Source organism: Thermobia domestica, chromosome 5 (genome assembly GCF_964235325.1).
Source record: "Thermobia domestica chromosome 5, izTheDome1.hap1.1, whole genome shotgun sequence".
Classification (NCBI taxonomy): Eukaryota; Metazoa; Arthropoda; class Insecta; order Zygentoma; family Lepismatidae; genus Thermobia; species Thermobia domestica.
The window spans coordinates 247,286,900-247,302,142 of record NC_137458.1 but is presented as its reverse complement, the minus strand read 5'-3'; the positions used below and the strand labels follow the sequence as shown (position 1 = coordinate 247,302,142).

Here is a 15,243-nt window from a genome sequence, read left to right as displayed (position 1 = left end):
GGGGATGCGGTGGCTCAGTGGTAGGGCGTTCACTTCCGGTGCTTGGAGTCCCTGGTTCGATCCCAGCTCGCCCCGTGTGGACTGTGGTGGACAAACACCGTGTTCGTGGGTTTTCCCGTTTCCTCCCACTTTCTTCATTCCACCATTTCACTCATCTCTCATCATCACCGTCTCCTTTAGCCTAACCGGCATAAACGTGGGACGTAAAACTTAATTTCATTTCAGATTTTCTCTCAAACTCTGAAAATCTTAGTCAACCGGATGGTGATCGAATATTAAGGAATGTATGGTATTCAATTCTCCAGCGCCTTAACCACACACTGAAATACAGTTTTTCCTGATATCAGCAAGGCATACAGTGCCGGATTTGATCAGAGGAAATATGAGAGTCCGTTTGTATTCATTAGAGTGCGTTGGGATTGCGGTGTCAACTCCGTCGTGAGATCAATCGGGGAGTGCTTTAAAAAAATTAGTAGTAGTGACACACCCATTAGCCCAAAGGTGAGTGCCACAAGCAGCTGATAGGTCCATATCCCTAAGAATTGTTGCATCATGAGATTTTTTTAATAGTATCCAACAGGGTTGGCTGGTTTAAACCGAAAAAAGAAAGAAGAAGAAAAAGGGACGAAAAATGCTTTAAATCGTATGAACTTCCTGGTGACGTTTCCACATATCAGACCATCTCCACTAGTTTTATCTCCTTTTCACATTTTAATCAAGGCGTCCCATGTTCAATTCTCGGTCGCTTTCAAGTGTAAATCGATAGCGGTTCGGATGTCACTTTACGCAAGTCTTCTTGACAACCTCGATATTACGTCAGGAGGTTAAGCATAAACATACGAAACGAAACCAAATTGTATATTTCTGCTTGCCTGAATGCCTGTTATAAAGAAGCCAAGGTTGCTTAAATATATTGATAGAAATGGGCAAAATTTATCGGCTGCCTACGTAGTTTCCAACATTAGCTTGGATTGGATTTGTTTTAATTTTATTGAACGATATCTACATACTAAATTTGTAATTTAATACCTCAGTTTTAGCATACTGATTATGATACGTTGACGTTAAAATTTTACATGCAAAGCAATAACGGGATGCTTTGCATTTAAAGTAATAACAGGATTTTCCAAAGGCCAAGGCGGGAGTTTCCCGATTTATCTATAATTCTGTATAGTGTTTTCACTTGTGTAACTTTTTGTCCTTCTAAAATGACTCTTAACAATTATATTAACAAGTACGTAAAGATCAGTACAACGTATTTTTATCAGGAGTCCTTCGTGAGTGAGTCGGCAGACTCCTCGCATTTGTGGCCAATTAGTCCCGGTTTCGAGTCCAAATGGAGAACAATTTCTCTTGGATGTAAGCCGAGAAGCGGTTTTGATTCCGCTTTAAACTTATGTGACCCCTTCCAGCATAACCCTGTTGTTGCATAGTAACACCAAGGTGAAGGAAACATATTTCTGTCCATATGTAATATAAATACATAGAGCAAATTATTTAACCCCCCCCCAAAAAAAACTTGTTTTGGTTTTTTCAATAAAAACCCTTTTTTTTTCAATAAAAACCCTGGTTTTTGCCAACTCTGGTATCCAATTGGTAGCCAACCCCGCTGTTAGTTTTTCCTTGCCATAATCCACTCTCTCTTTCATGTGGCTCCTGAATTGTTCTCACCACGCTGAATGAGCGCCGCGCTCTTAATACCATGTAGTTTTCCTCAGTGATCATGAGAACTGCTGAGGCTAGGGCTTTTGGCATGGGGTATGAGTTTACTCACGAAAACAAGCCGAATGCGGCTTATAAAGTTTTAAAGGAGGTCCAATTAAACTGGTCAGTACTCGTAGCATCTAAAATATGCTGTTCAGAGAAATCTTTTTATGATGTACCGTGTTTTCGAGTGTAGAAGACGCATAGTTTCACCTCTACAAACTGAGGTCTTAAATGGAATGTGTAATTTTTTTTTTTTTTTTTTTTTTTTAAGTAGAATAAATGAACGATGTACGCTAGTGTTGATGAGCTGACGCCGAAGGATACTTTCAAAGGGCTTAAAATTACACAGATGTGCGAGAAGATTTAAGGCATCCTGGTCAAAGGTTAACGAATAAACTATAATAAAATATTTTCTTTAGTATCGATAATGCCAATGATGAAGACGAGAGTCATTTTCTTGTATAAATAAGACGACAGTGATGTAAGAGAAAATAATCACGTCGACAACGTGAATGGGGAAGAAGATTCAGATGGCATGATTAAAATTTTACATGTTTTTGTAAGGTCAGTGAACTGTTCAAAATGTTACAGTATTTTGTTAAATACTGTATTCTTAAAGAATTTTCATCGAATAAACATTTAATTTTGTGTTTTCCTTTTGTTTTTTTTTTTAAAAAAGTAAAATTTTGAGGTGCGTCTTATATGAGGACTATTTTTTAAGTAAAGTCCGATTATCAGGAGAAACAAAAGTAGTAGAGACTGCTATGCATGCTCGGTTGTTTCCCCTGTACACAATAAGCTAGTTTTCTACATAGTTACCATGTTTGTTTAAAAATTTATCATAGTCTTCGACAAGTTTTTGTATACCCGCGTCCTAGAAATCACCTGCATGTGACCGAAGTCAATCTTCAACGTTGTTTCTACCTCTTCATTGGCTTCAAACATCTGACCAGCCGCAAACTGTTTCAGGTAGGGGAACAGATAACAATCACTGGGCGCAGAGTCCAGGTTGTATGGGGAGTGGCCCAGTAGCTCCCATACGAATGATCGATTAAGTCTTGAACTTGAGCAGCAGAATGAGATCGTGAATTGCCATGCAACAACACCAAATGACAGTAAACCACTGCGTTATTTATGTATAGCACGTCGAAGCTTTAAGGTCGCGCAGTACACAGCTGATTTGACAGTTGTTCCTCGTGGTGCACTCGACTAATAATCACAGACTTTATTTCACGCTTGCAGGATTCTCAGTTTGACGAAACGTTTGAACTGCCCATTCTGAGCCATTACCCACTAACCGCGACTGCAATTGGTGTCATCTCATGCCTAAGTCATACTGAGAGACAGGACCCGTGCGCATTTTGGCAGAAACAATAAACATAGCCAAAAGCCTCGGTGAAAACAACGGTTGAAGTTTGGCTTCGGTAACAGTGGATAATGTGTACGAAGTGGGCATACGAAAACTTGTCAAAAGCTATGATAAATGTTTAAACAAACATAGTAAGTATGTATGTAGAAAAATAGCTTAATAACAGAGGAAATAATAAAATTATATTTATTATCTTTACTAGTTTCTATTGACAATTGTGTGTACATTAGCACGAACGTTGGGAACTTTCAAATTAGTGTGGTAAGGGGACTTCCTATAGAAGAAAAGTATGGCTTAACAAAACATAAATAAATAAAAATGAAAAAAAAAATCCATTAATTTTTAATGTGTGTAATGTGTGCTAAAATATTTTCAGCATAACACCCTTCTTTATACTTTGGGAGATGTCAAGTTCAATATTAATTTATAATTTCTATTAACCTAACTTTACTATCTTGCGGCAGGAATGGGAATCGTCTTCATTAAGAATAACCATCGATTTTATCAACGGATTCGACAGTCAACAGGTAACGATACAGTAATACCACAATTGCTTTGGTAATTTGTGAAAAGAAAGCGAATTCTTATATATACCACGATTAATGATGCTCCGTTTAAATTAATAATCGAGAGATAATTGGTGAGATGTGAATGTGGAAGTAAATGGGAGAATTGAACAACACGTTGTTCTCCACTGTATACTCATATGGACACGGATCTTTCGCATCAGGGATGAACACTACCACGCCCCATCTCTATAAGTCCTCCTTTTATGAAGTGTTGAGATGTTTTGGAACGAAAAGACAAAACACTGTTTTAAATGGAGCCTTGTGATACTGGATGCTGAATCAAGCTTCATATCTCCTTTCCTTTGTCAAGAAACAATAATTGCTCTTTCCCTTGAGGCGTGGTCGATATTACCCCGGATGAATTTAAACCAGTAAACATAGTCCCATAAATCTCCCATCCTTCCTTGATCATTTACCACAAACCACATGAAAATTGGGCTTCAGTTAAAAATTCTAGACCAAAATCCGTGAGTTTTTAAAAAATCACTAATATATATATATATATATATATATATATATATATGATTCACAATAAGCACTTCCGCTAAATGCTTCATCAAATAGGACAAACAAAACAAGAATTTAACAACAGAAAAGCAATCATGAAGCTTCAAGGTGGTGGCGTCATCTTGGGATGCAGGGTCAGACAAGTCTAGTTAGATTAAAAGTAGAGAGAATTCAGTGAAGAAAGTAGAACTAATGGGATGTGGGTCAGAAAGAGTAGAAAAATGAAGGAATACTGGTAAATCAATGGAAAATATGAACTTACGTGCAAGGTGTAGTCAATGTGCTGTTGTGAAGGGTTCTGAGCCAGGTAAATGGGGAGATTTGGCGCTGCAGAAGTATCGGTGATGGTTGATGCGGATCAAAAGAAATTATACACATTAATACGATACGAGTTAGAAGTACTTGCTCACTGCCAATTGAATCTAAGACCAATGAAGAATGATTGTTATATTTATTTCTTTGTTCATTGAAGTGTCCTTTATCAGCTATCTGATATTACTTTTCCACTAGAATTTCGTGTATCAAAGGTTCGCGTGCTTGCCAATGGGCCACCCTGTAGGGCTACTAACGTATTTGATTGCTATATCTGAACTGGTATTAAATATGATTTGGGCTGGTTTAGGGGGGTCAAGAAGTTTGTAGTATGATTTGAGAGGAAATCATAAAACTATGCATTTTTGAACAGAGGACTATGGAATTTAATATCAGGAAGATTGGGATAAATGTTCAAAAATATGGAAGATAAGCCAGAAAAATATCGTAAGATAAATGATCCCTGAATTTAATGTGTAATATATGTCTGATGACAGTATTCTTAGAATATAACTTAGCGATTATATTCTTGGGTTTGCAACATTCTACGTATAATATAGCCTACATGTTGTGATAAAAAAAAAAATCAGTTATTGCTCCGATATTTGTTCTGTGGACTGTAGTAAGTTATCATGGCGTAATAAATTATTACGAGTGATTTTGTAGATAATGGATATTCAAGAAAAGTTTCGTTTAGAAGAAAGGCTGTAATATGACTTTCCAGTAGAAGCGCCTCAAAGATTATCTTGATTTTGAGAATGGAACAAATATTTGGATAGAAGAGAGTCAAATCTATGATGATCGAGGGTTATATAGATGTTTCTTTTATAGCTGTGTGAAAATGAATGTGGTTAGTATGTGATATGAAAATAAGTTTTCAATGGAAAGAGTGAACTATTACATCATATTTATTTTCATGGCTTAACGATTATATTTTTTTAATTAAAATATCTCAAACCATATTGAAGAAGCAGCAGATGAAGAAATTTAGAGACCGAATGTGAAGATTTTTTATAGTGGTTTTGATGATAACTGTAAGAGCGTATTGCTTGTAGTTATTAATATGAAAACGTAATTTAGGCGTCCTTATTGAAAAGCCAAAGATGATGTGTCCTAAGGCTATCTTCATAACGATATTGACTAAGTGACGACTTCATCCTTCGGCAGCAGAATTTTTATCATCTGCTTTGGAAAACCATCTTCCGCAATTTGAGTTTTTCTCTGAACGTGATAACCTTGCAATAGGAATGACGATCAGTTTATTTTACATCAATTCCTTTACTTTGCAATTAGTAACCCTTATGTAATATTTTTCTTGAAATTAATTGTTCTGTTGTTTGTCATTTTTATTTAACTTATTGCCCTTTGCTTTTTCAATTCAGTTGTTCCATAAGAATTAATCATAAATTTACATTTTGAAATGCTTTTTAAATATGTGATATAAAATGTATATTTTGTTTTGAGAACTGTGAGTGGGTGTTATATTCTCTTTCGAGAACAATTATTCGTATTCTTTTTTGAGAACTGAGTGGGTGTTGGTAATTTTCTTTTTCAGAGTTGGAAATTCTAGACCAGACACAGTTTCTTATATAGTTTATGTAGACCAAAAGTTAAATGCCGTAAAAACGATCTTGATTGGATGTTATCCTATGCTAAGAAAGTCCAGTCTTAATTGTTGTTACCCATTTCTTAGCGTCTACTTCATATTATCATTGAATTTAATCTTAGTTTTTCAAGATCTCTTTCTCAGCCTTTTTGACTTATATTCTGTGCACAACACATATTTCTCATCTGAACTAGATATCTCGATCTCCGTAGAAGTCTCAATTTCATTACTCTTAGGACATTTGGTGAACGGTAGCCTGTGGAGTCATTCAAACCATTTAACAAACGGTTCTGTGATCAGTATGGTAAGTTGACTTAGTATTAATATTATTACCATATTATTGTTGTTATTATTTATTTCAATGATACTAGTAATGATGACTAGGATTAAACCGTATAGCATCTGATCTTTACGTTGATATTTTGAATATTGATTTTTAAAAATACTACAACAAATTTAATTTTCGTCCGTAAATATTGGATCTAGAGGGAAGAGATAATTCTAACAACCGGTTTCAGAGTTTGAGACGTTTTAACAACCGTCTGAGCGACACTATAGCTTGTAGCTATTACATGGACGGTGTTATTTTCACTCTTACCCTTCCATACTCTATAATTTCGGAACCACTATCTACGTTCTTGTGTTAGCATATATTTTCTTTTTACACTAGTCAATCAGCAGTAATTTTTTATTTGCCTTCCCTTGTAATCGGTTAAGTGGATGGAGCCTGGTTAACCTTATACCCTCAGCTACTTTGTAATTTCGAGGCGAATTACTTCGTTCCAATAATAGCTCCCATTTTACTTTTGTAATACTCATTTAACAATAATCTTTGATAGCTCCACATCTTAGTCGATTGATTGGATGGGGCTGTCCTCAACCTACAACTTAACATCAGATATCCTTCTCGAAAAATACAAAAAGGGAAGTTTGGTATTGAATTCATTCTTAATTGATTTATTTTGTATGCAATTGACAACGATTTTGTTTATATTTTATTAATTTAGCACTACTAACTCTACTATGTAGCATTTCCCTCGGAGAAACGTAGAAAGAGTAGCTTATTAATGTCATGAGTTTAATTCGAAGAGTTTTTCGAAAAACACCGATAACAACATTGTTTGTATTGCATAAGAGAATTATTTCTGTAGTAATCCTATAATATTGATATCAGGGTAAGTAGTCATTGTTTTATTTTCGTGATAGATGTTAATTTTAATGTTGTGTTGTCATATGTAACATTCAAGCATTTTTTGTTTTGTGATAAAAACATTTCCTATTCTTTCCTATTTATGTAAGTTCCTTATTTTCTTTCCTAATGCTATAATATGCTGAAAAGTTCCCTAGATTGATATCATGTGAGGGTAGATGTATGAAAAGCGTTCTAGATGTTCTTTGATAGTAAAACCGTACTCGTTGTTTTTATTGAATGAAATGTTGGTTTCTGATTCACATTAAATCTTAAGAAATAGAAGGTATTTTATGTTGTCTTATTGAGATGGTGGGAACGTTTCTGACACGGCAGACTGGTTTGTCGTTGAATCAAAAGGGGTAATGCATAGCATTCCTAGTTTCCGTAATTCGCATTTTCATAATTTTCCACAATAATAAATTTTCCAAAATACATACTGCTTGTGATGTAAACTTACAACGACTTGCCTCACGAACTAAAGCAATTCATCAAAGTCAATCAGCGAGTATATATTTATGATTTATCTTTTCCTAATTTTAGCGCTCTCTCAATCTCTCAACACTAACTGATTGAAGACAGATTCAACATCCCTTTGTCTCTTATTTATTTCATTTCTGATGTTATAACAAGCATTTGTTAACGGGTAGAGAGATTTTTAAAGGCATTTTAATATTCGTTTATCATCGTACCATTTTTACTCCTCTAACCTATACCTACTGGCTCATAAATTTATATATTTCACCTCCTTTGTTTGCATTACCCATTATAGATATTAACTCATAAGTATACAATTTATGTACAAATATACAGAAATATCATTTTTGTTTCAAGACGTTCCTTCTTAATTTTTATGGGTTGGGTCCTGCCCTATATTTTCTACTTATTACTTAAGTTACAATGCTAATTATTTAATTCTTTTTCCGCGCCAAGGGAACTTTGTGGTGGACAAACACCGTGTGCGTGGGTCTTTTCGGGGTTCTCCCTTTTCCTCCCACTATCTTCATTCTACCATTTCATTTGTTTCTCATCATCACCGTCTCCTTTAGCCTTGCCGGCATAACCAAGGGACGTAAAACTCAAAAAATTTCATTTCATTTTTTTCAATTCTTTTTCCGTGTTTTTAATTTTGATATTTCCGTCTATTAACATAAAACAAATATATTCTCACTTTTAACAGTTCTTTCTTGATATAAAATGATTTCATGAGAGCAGCAGAGGTCTAGTTTCATAAGGAATACCAAATTTGATCTTAAACTACTTTTTGTTAGTTCACCGAGATTATTTTTTAAGTATTTGCTAACGGTGTCATTCAGAAAAGAAAAATATTATTAGCTATAGTCTGTTTGTTTCAGTGTAACCCACTGTTTACGTGTAGGAACTGGTTTCTTGCTTCTAAATAGATACGTCTATGTGCACAATACGTTCAGTAAAGAGAGATGCAGGCATAAGGGCTGAAAATAATACAATCTTTCCATTTCATTAATAATATTTTTGTTCAGAAACTTTCTAATTAATGTAATTATTGAAGATTATATTTCTGGAATTTCGAATATTTAATATTTCTGACTTATATAGTCTGACTTTCCAATAATCAATTTCTTCTTACTTATTTTATATTAATATGTATCAGACTCACATTTGACTAGGATGTTAGGATTATTTATAGTTGGCATCACTGTACTTGGTTTCCTATCATTTATATAATTTCAGGTATAGATGTTTATATATATATATTTGGTCTAGGAATTAATTCGTGCGGTTGGTACGCACACATTGAAGCTGTAGTACAAACACAAAATACATAAATACCTTAAGAAAAATATTGTTCATCGCTAGCCACCACTTTTGCCCATCTGTCAGGCAATGTACGGATTCCGTGGCGAAAGAAGTCCTCATCCTTGGAAGCGATCCAGTCAGAGACCCATGTTTCGATATCTTCTGAAGAAGTAAACCGCTGTCCAATCAAACGTTGTTCATGCAATCGAACAAGTAGTAGTACGAAGGAGCAACGTCTGGTGAATACGGCGGGTGGGGTAAAACTTCCCATCCGACATTTTCTAAATAGGTTTTGACCGGTTTTGCGACATGTGGGCGAGCGTTATCATGTTGAACAATAAGTTTATCATGTCTGTTCTCCCATTCTGGTCGTGTTCTGGCCAGAGCTTGCTTCAAACGCATTAATTGTCGTCGATAACGTTCTCCATTCATAGTTTCACCCGGTTGCAGCAGCTCATAGTACACCACACCTTTCATATCCCACCATATGCACAGCATAACCTTTGCACAGTGAATATCTCGTTTTGGTTGTGATGGACCTGGTTCACCTGGTTTCACCCAGGCCTTTTTTCGTTTAGGGTTCTCGTAATGGATCCACTTCTCATCACCCGTAATAATTCGATGCAGAAACCCCTTTCTGCTCTGTCATTGAAGCAGCAATTCGCAAATGGTTTTTCGTCTTTCAACGTCTCTGTCTTTCAATTCATGTGGAACCCAATGTGACATCTTTTGAATCATTCCCATGGCTTTCAAGCGTTTGGAGACTGTTGTTTGATCAACGCCTAATGCTGCTGCAAGTTGTTCCTGCGTTTGACACGAATCCTGCTCGAGCAATGCTGTCAATTCTTCGTCTTGAAATTTTTTTGGCTGTCCAGCTCGCTCTTGGTCTGCCAAGCCGAAATCACCACTTCTAAATCGTGCAAACCACTTCTGACACGTTCGCTCAGCTAGAGCATGGTCACCATACACTTCCACCAAAATACGATGACTTTCAGTCGCACTTTTCTGCATGTTAAAGTAATGCAGCAGGACACCCCGCCAAAACACTTTATCAGGCACAAATTGCGCCATGTTCACTTAACTACAAACTGGTGTTGTTGACGCTTTAATCCACTGCCCTATACTACGAACGATACGCGATGACAGGGGTTTGCAACACATGTGTGGATACACGGAACTGTGGGACGCTCCGTTCGTTGCGCCATCTCTTGTCCACCCGCACGAATTAATTCCTAGACCAAAATATATATATATATATATATATATATATATATATATATATATATATATATATATATATATATATATATATATATATATATATATAAATATAATATAAATTTTTAATATTTTTTATATTTTGTGATATCAAATTTAAGTACCACCAAAAAGGCAGCTAAACTATTTGGGCGAAATTTGAGAAGCAACGTGTCCAATTGTACGAAGTTACTCTCTCATTTTTGTATTTTTGGGAGATTAATATTGGAAGTTTTAAATATTTTAAAGAATAAATACTTCTTATGTGGATACAGTTAAAGAAGACTTACGTTGATGATCTTATATATTTCGAGTAGATTCGCCGCTCATACATCTTTTGGTGTGATTTATAAGAAGTAATTGAGGAAAGGAATAATAAGTAATATTTTTTGCATACACTGCCATGCCATTTTATTTTGAAAGCATAGGGGAAAATCTTTCTTATTGTGTAGTGTAGACAATGAGAAAGAAGAAATTGAATAACATGGCATTAGCATTAGCAAACTACAGGGTGACCCAATAAAAGATTCTACGTTTTAAAGGTTAATAAAACTAAAGGTATTGGAGATAGACACTTGTTTATTCAAAAATATAAAATGGTATTGAAAACAGTTTGTAATTATTCTGTTCTACTGTGTTAAAATTACACAGCAATTGACAATACAATTATTGCAGGTAACACCTAATGAAACCACCTACTTTTTGATTGGCTGTAGCGCTTTCAGAAGAGGGACGAGAGGAGTATAGGTCATAGTTTCCGCTTACCTTTCTTGCCGTTTTCAGTCTTCATTATGGTTTGGCTCTCCGTGCTTATCGTGCGTATGCAGTCGATTTTTTTTTCTTCAGAAACAGCAATTCTTTGATTACAGTGCAAAGAGCTGTTTCCTTAAAGTTTGCTGTTCCACGTAGTGAAAATTTTCCTGATCCGAAGGCTGTCTTGCACTGGGTCGAGAACTTCCGAATAGCAGGTCCACCGTTGGAATATCGAAACTGTGAGACAGTCTATTTTGCAGTACCCAGAACGTTTCGCAAGGAACCATACTGCAGTTGTTGGGCTTCCTAGGGAGAGTGTAAGAACAGAAGAAATCAGAACAAAATAATTACAAACTGTTTTCAATACCATCTTATATTTTTCATAAACTACTTTCAATCTGCAATACTTTATCTGCAACAATCTGCAATTTATTTTATTAGCCGTTAAATGTGAGAGGCTTTATTGCATCATCCTATATAAGGTATCCACATACTTGGTTTTAGTGTATGAATATTTTATTTTCTATTAAAATAGCTGATTTTAGGTATAATTAACATGTAATGTTATTTTTTTCTCTTGTTAAATGTTTGTAGAAATTTATTCTACAACTACTATATTTATGTATGAGTTTATAACGGTATTAACGTTATATACCCCATGAAACATTTTATTGAACCCTCATATATATGAAGAAAATTCTTAGAATTAAAACTTCTGGCAGCCGAAATTCTTGGAAGTGCAGCTAGGGGCTTCAACCGAGCATATACGTACTGGAACAATGGGTGGGAGCCTCAACTAATGTTATTTACTCCTCAAAGGGTGCCTCTGTCTTCGAGCAAGCCCAACGTTTCCCGTCAGACCAAATTCGGTATGGAATTTGTGTGTAGCATTCTCTCATCCTCCCACACACAACTTGTCGCTCAAGGTGTAAATTCAATCGACTTAATATGCATAATTATTAGTGATCAATTTTTGATGCAGTGACATATATAAATGCATTAACCATGTCATAAAATAGTCTTGTGCCTATAAGGAGATTATACGTTCCAAAAATATGGCATTCCAGTGGGAATAAATTAAGCGGAAGCTCATATCCTTCCGCGCTCGCAGGAGCAGCGACGCTCAATTTTGCGCGAACAGTTGCCAGCAAGAAGTGTTGTAAAAACTTCAAGCTCGTTCGTAATATTTCAAACTACAATATCAAATCCAAAAATTAATTGAATGTTGATATCTTATTAGTGACTGTGAAAATGTGTACTATACAAAAGGAAGAAAAACAGCCGCTGCAACTCAAATTAACTACAGGTAACGCCTCGAATCAGAAGAAATGGATCGCAAAAACAAAACACGTGAATTTTCGTACTTCGTGTCCGTGCGTGAACACGTAAATTCTGCTCTATACTTTCAATTTTTCGATGTTTACGACGCTCGTAGAGTTACTAATAATTACGTTTATTTAATGTATTTTATGTAAATAACAAAATTAACTATTAAAGAATTATTAATAGCTGAAATGCCCTCTCTTCGCACGGGAAGGATAGTCTTATGGAAAAAATTTGAAAGGTATATTTGAACCTCTTTCCCTCTTTGTAATGTGTATTTGAATTGGAATTAAATGAAATAAATTCAACTGATATTTATGTTAAAAATTATTACCTCTGGTGCGTAGGGTCCCTGGTTCGAACCACGACCAAGTAAGTTTGTGGTGAGCATCGTATCCGTGGGTTTTCTCGGGTACTCCTGTTTCCTCTCACTTTCACATTTCAACAATTTTCCCCATAATTCACTTGCTTTAATCATCGTCTCCCTTAGACTAAAGGTCATAATCATGGGATGTTAAACTGAAAGATTTTTATTTCATTTTCATTCTTTACGAAAAATTTAAATCTCCCCTCCGTCTCTCTTTAGGATATGCATTTCAATCAAAGTGAAATGATAAAAGACCCAGTCAATCCAAGTGCTATATGTGTTGAAATATTCATTTTAAACGGTTCAAACAATTCCTCACCTTAGCCATTTTATGAATACAAAAATGGAGCTTCCTTGTTTAGCGGTAGGCGTACACGCCTGTGGCGTAGGAGACCCGGGTTCGATTCCCGACAGGAGCTTATGTGGTTCGGATCCTTCATTAAGCTGCAGGTCCACGTCTCATATAGCCTCGTTACTGAAAAGGGCGCTAAACTTAAAACCAAATCAAATAAATCCATGAATACATAAATGGGGAAATTAAAATATAACATATTTTAATCGGCTTCCGTAAACCCCTCTAGAAACAAAATTTCCGAAAACGCTGGAACACGTGTCAGCTTACATTTTATAAGTTTATATACTGTGTTACATGCCTAACTTAACAGATTCGTGAGATGCTTTTTTTGTGTCATAAATATTGAACCCCGTCACTTCCCTTAGGATACATATTTCACTAAATATAACATCATACATTTTAAGTTTCCCAGTAGTTTGTCTTTCGGTCCAAGAACGGAGGAAACGAAGATGAAATACAATTAAGAAAAAGTAGAAAATGCTAAGTTGTGTTTAATATATAATCGGCTGGATAAAGAGTAATGGTAATACTATTCTAATATCAGAACAGTCTCTGCTCTGCAAGAGTTCCATAACTAATAAGGAAATGAGAGACGATGAAGTGTGGCGAGTGGTAACGACTATGTATTATTCAGTCAACTACAGTAGTACCGGTACCATAAAGTAGAGGAGAAAACTGGAAGCGGCAGAAAAATTATTTTCAGAAAGACGAACGTGCGCGGATAAAAAAAAAAAAAAAAAAAAAAAATGAAGTGACATGTAGGCGAAGGGCACAACGTTTTCAAAAACTTCACAAAATACATTGGTATATTCAGTTTTTTACAATCATGTGATTTTTACTGCACATCTTTAATAAAAATTGTGATAGTGAATATGGATAGAACTAAAATATCCTATTGGACATAACATATCCTCTCCTTTCCCTCTTAAAAACAAAATAAAATAAAAATAACGTGGAAATCCAAATTAACATATTGATGGATTAAAACAATCTCTTCCTAAGTTAGCTAACATACATTGTTTTCCACATACTCGCACCGATCTTCCTACTATCTACATGCAGCAACATGATTGGCCATAACATGGTATACACATATTCTAATAGCAAAGGGGAAAGATCACAACCCTACCAAGGGACTAAAGAACCTGAATAAAAGTGTTTTTTTTTTAATTATGACATAACGTATGATCATCAGAGGACAGAATAGAATGAAATAATAAAATACTAGATAAATAATACGGTCATGTATTATTGTAGTTCATATTTAATTTTTTGTGTAGTATTATTTTCTTCTTTTCTTCAGTGTTTCTTTTTCTTTTTAACACTTTGGTGACGATACATTCGACTTGAAACGTAAATGCCTAAGAGAATGAGATGTTTTCACACAATGCTATCATCATATTGTGGCTGTGAGACATGCCTACATAAAAAATAAATTATTAATGTAATTACTATTTTAAAGAAAACAGGTCTATGTCGGTTTTAAAGTACAAAAATAAAAAGATGTCCTCTATCATCAGTGACGGTTTCCGAGGGATGACACATCGGTAAAAAATAAAATTTTACGAACTAAAGGAATAAAATTTACCTAATGTCCTCTTTATTGATACAAGAGTTAATTATTTAATTTATTTACGAACATAATTTCAGATACAGTTGAACACTAGTTTACACTGAAGTATGTAGGAAATCTAACCAGGAACCCCTCTGAGTGCGAGGTCGGGAAAGCAAGAAATCGTTGGTGGCATTAAAAGGATATATATATATATATATATATATATATATATATATATATATATATATATATATATATATATATATATATATATATATATATATATATATATATATATATATTAGAACCGGTTGTTAAAAAGTTAGAATAACACCACTGGGCAGAAGGGGAGAGGGGGACATTGGTACACGGGGCACATATGTAGCTACGAGGTAAATATTTTTTCACTGTGAAGAGGTAAATGGACAACAGTTTGGTGTTGGCAACATTGGTGAAAAACGAACATCATGAGGCACAGTTGTTGGATGGACGCAGCGTTCTTTTCTCTGTGCAGAAAAAGCTTGAGTTCTTAGATCAAAAGTAAGTTTTCACTTTTGTCTTTGTAAGCTTATATTTGTAATAAGCACTGGACTTT

General features: G+C 35.0%; 1 protein-coding gene across 1 annotated transcript in view; it reads left to right on the top strand.

Moving 5' to 3' along the window:
• LOC145686528 (TNF receptor-associated factor 4-like) overlaps positions 1-15,243 on the top strand; it is a 576,903-nt gene that overhangs the window by 236,596 nt on the left and 325,064 nt on the right. The gene's annotated exons all lie outside the window — the stretch shown is intronic.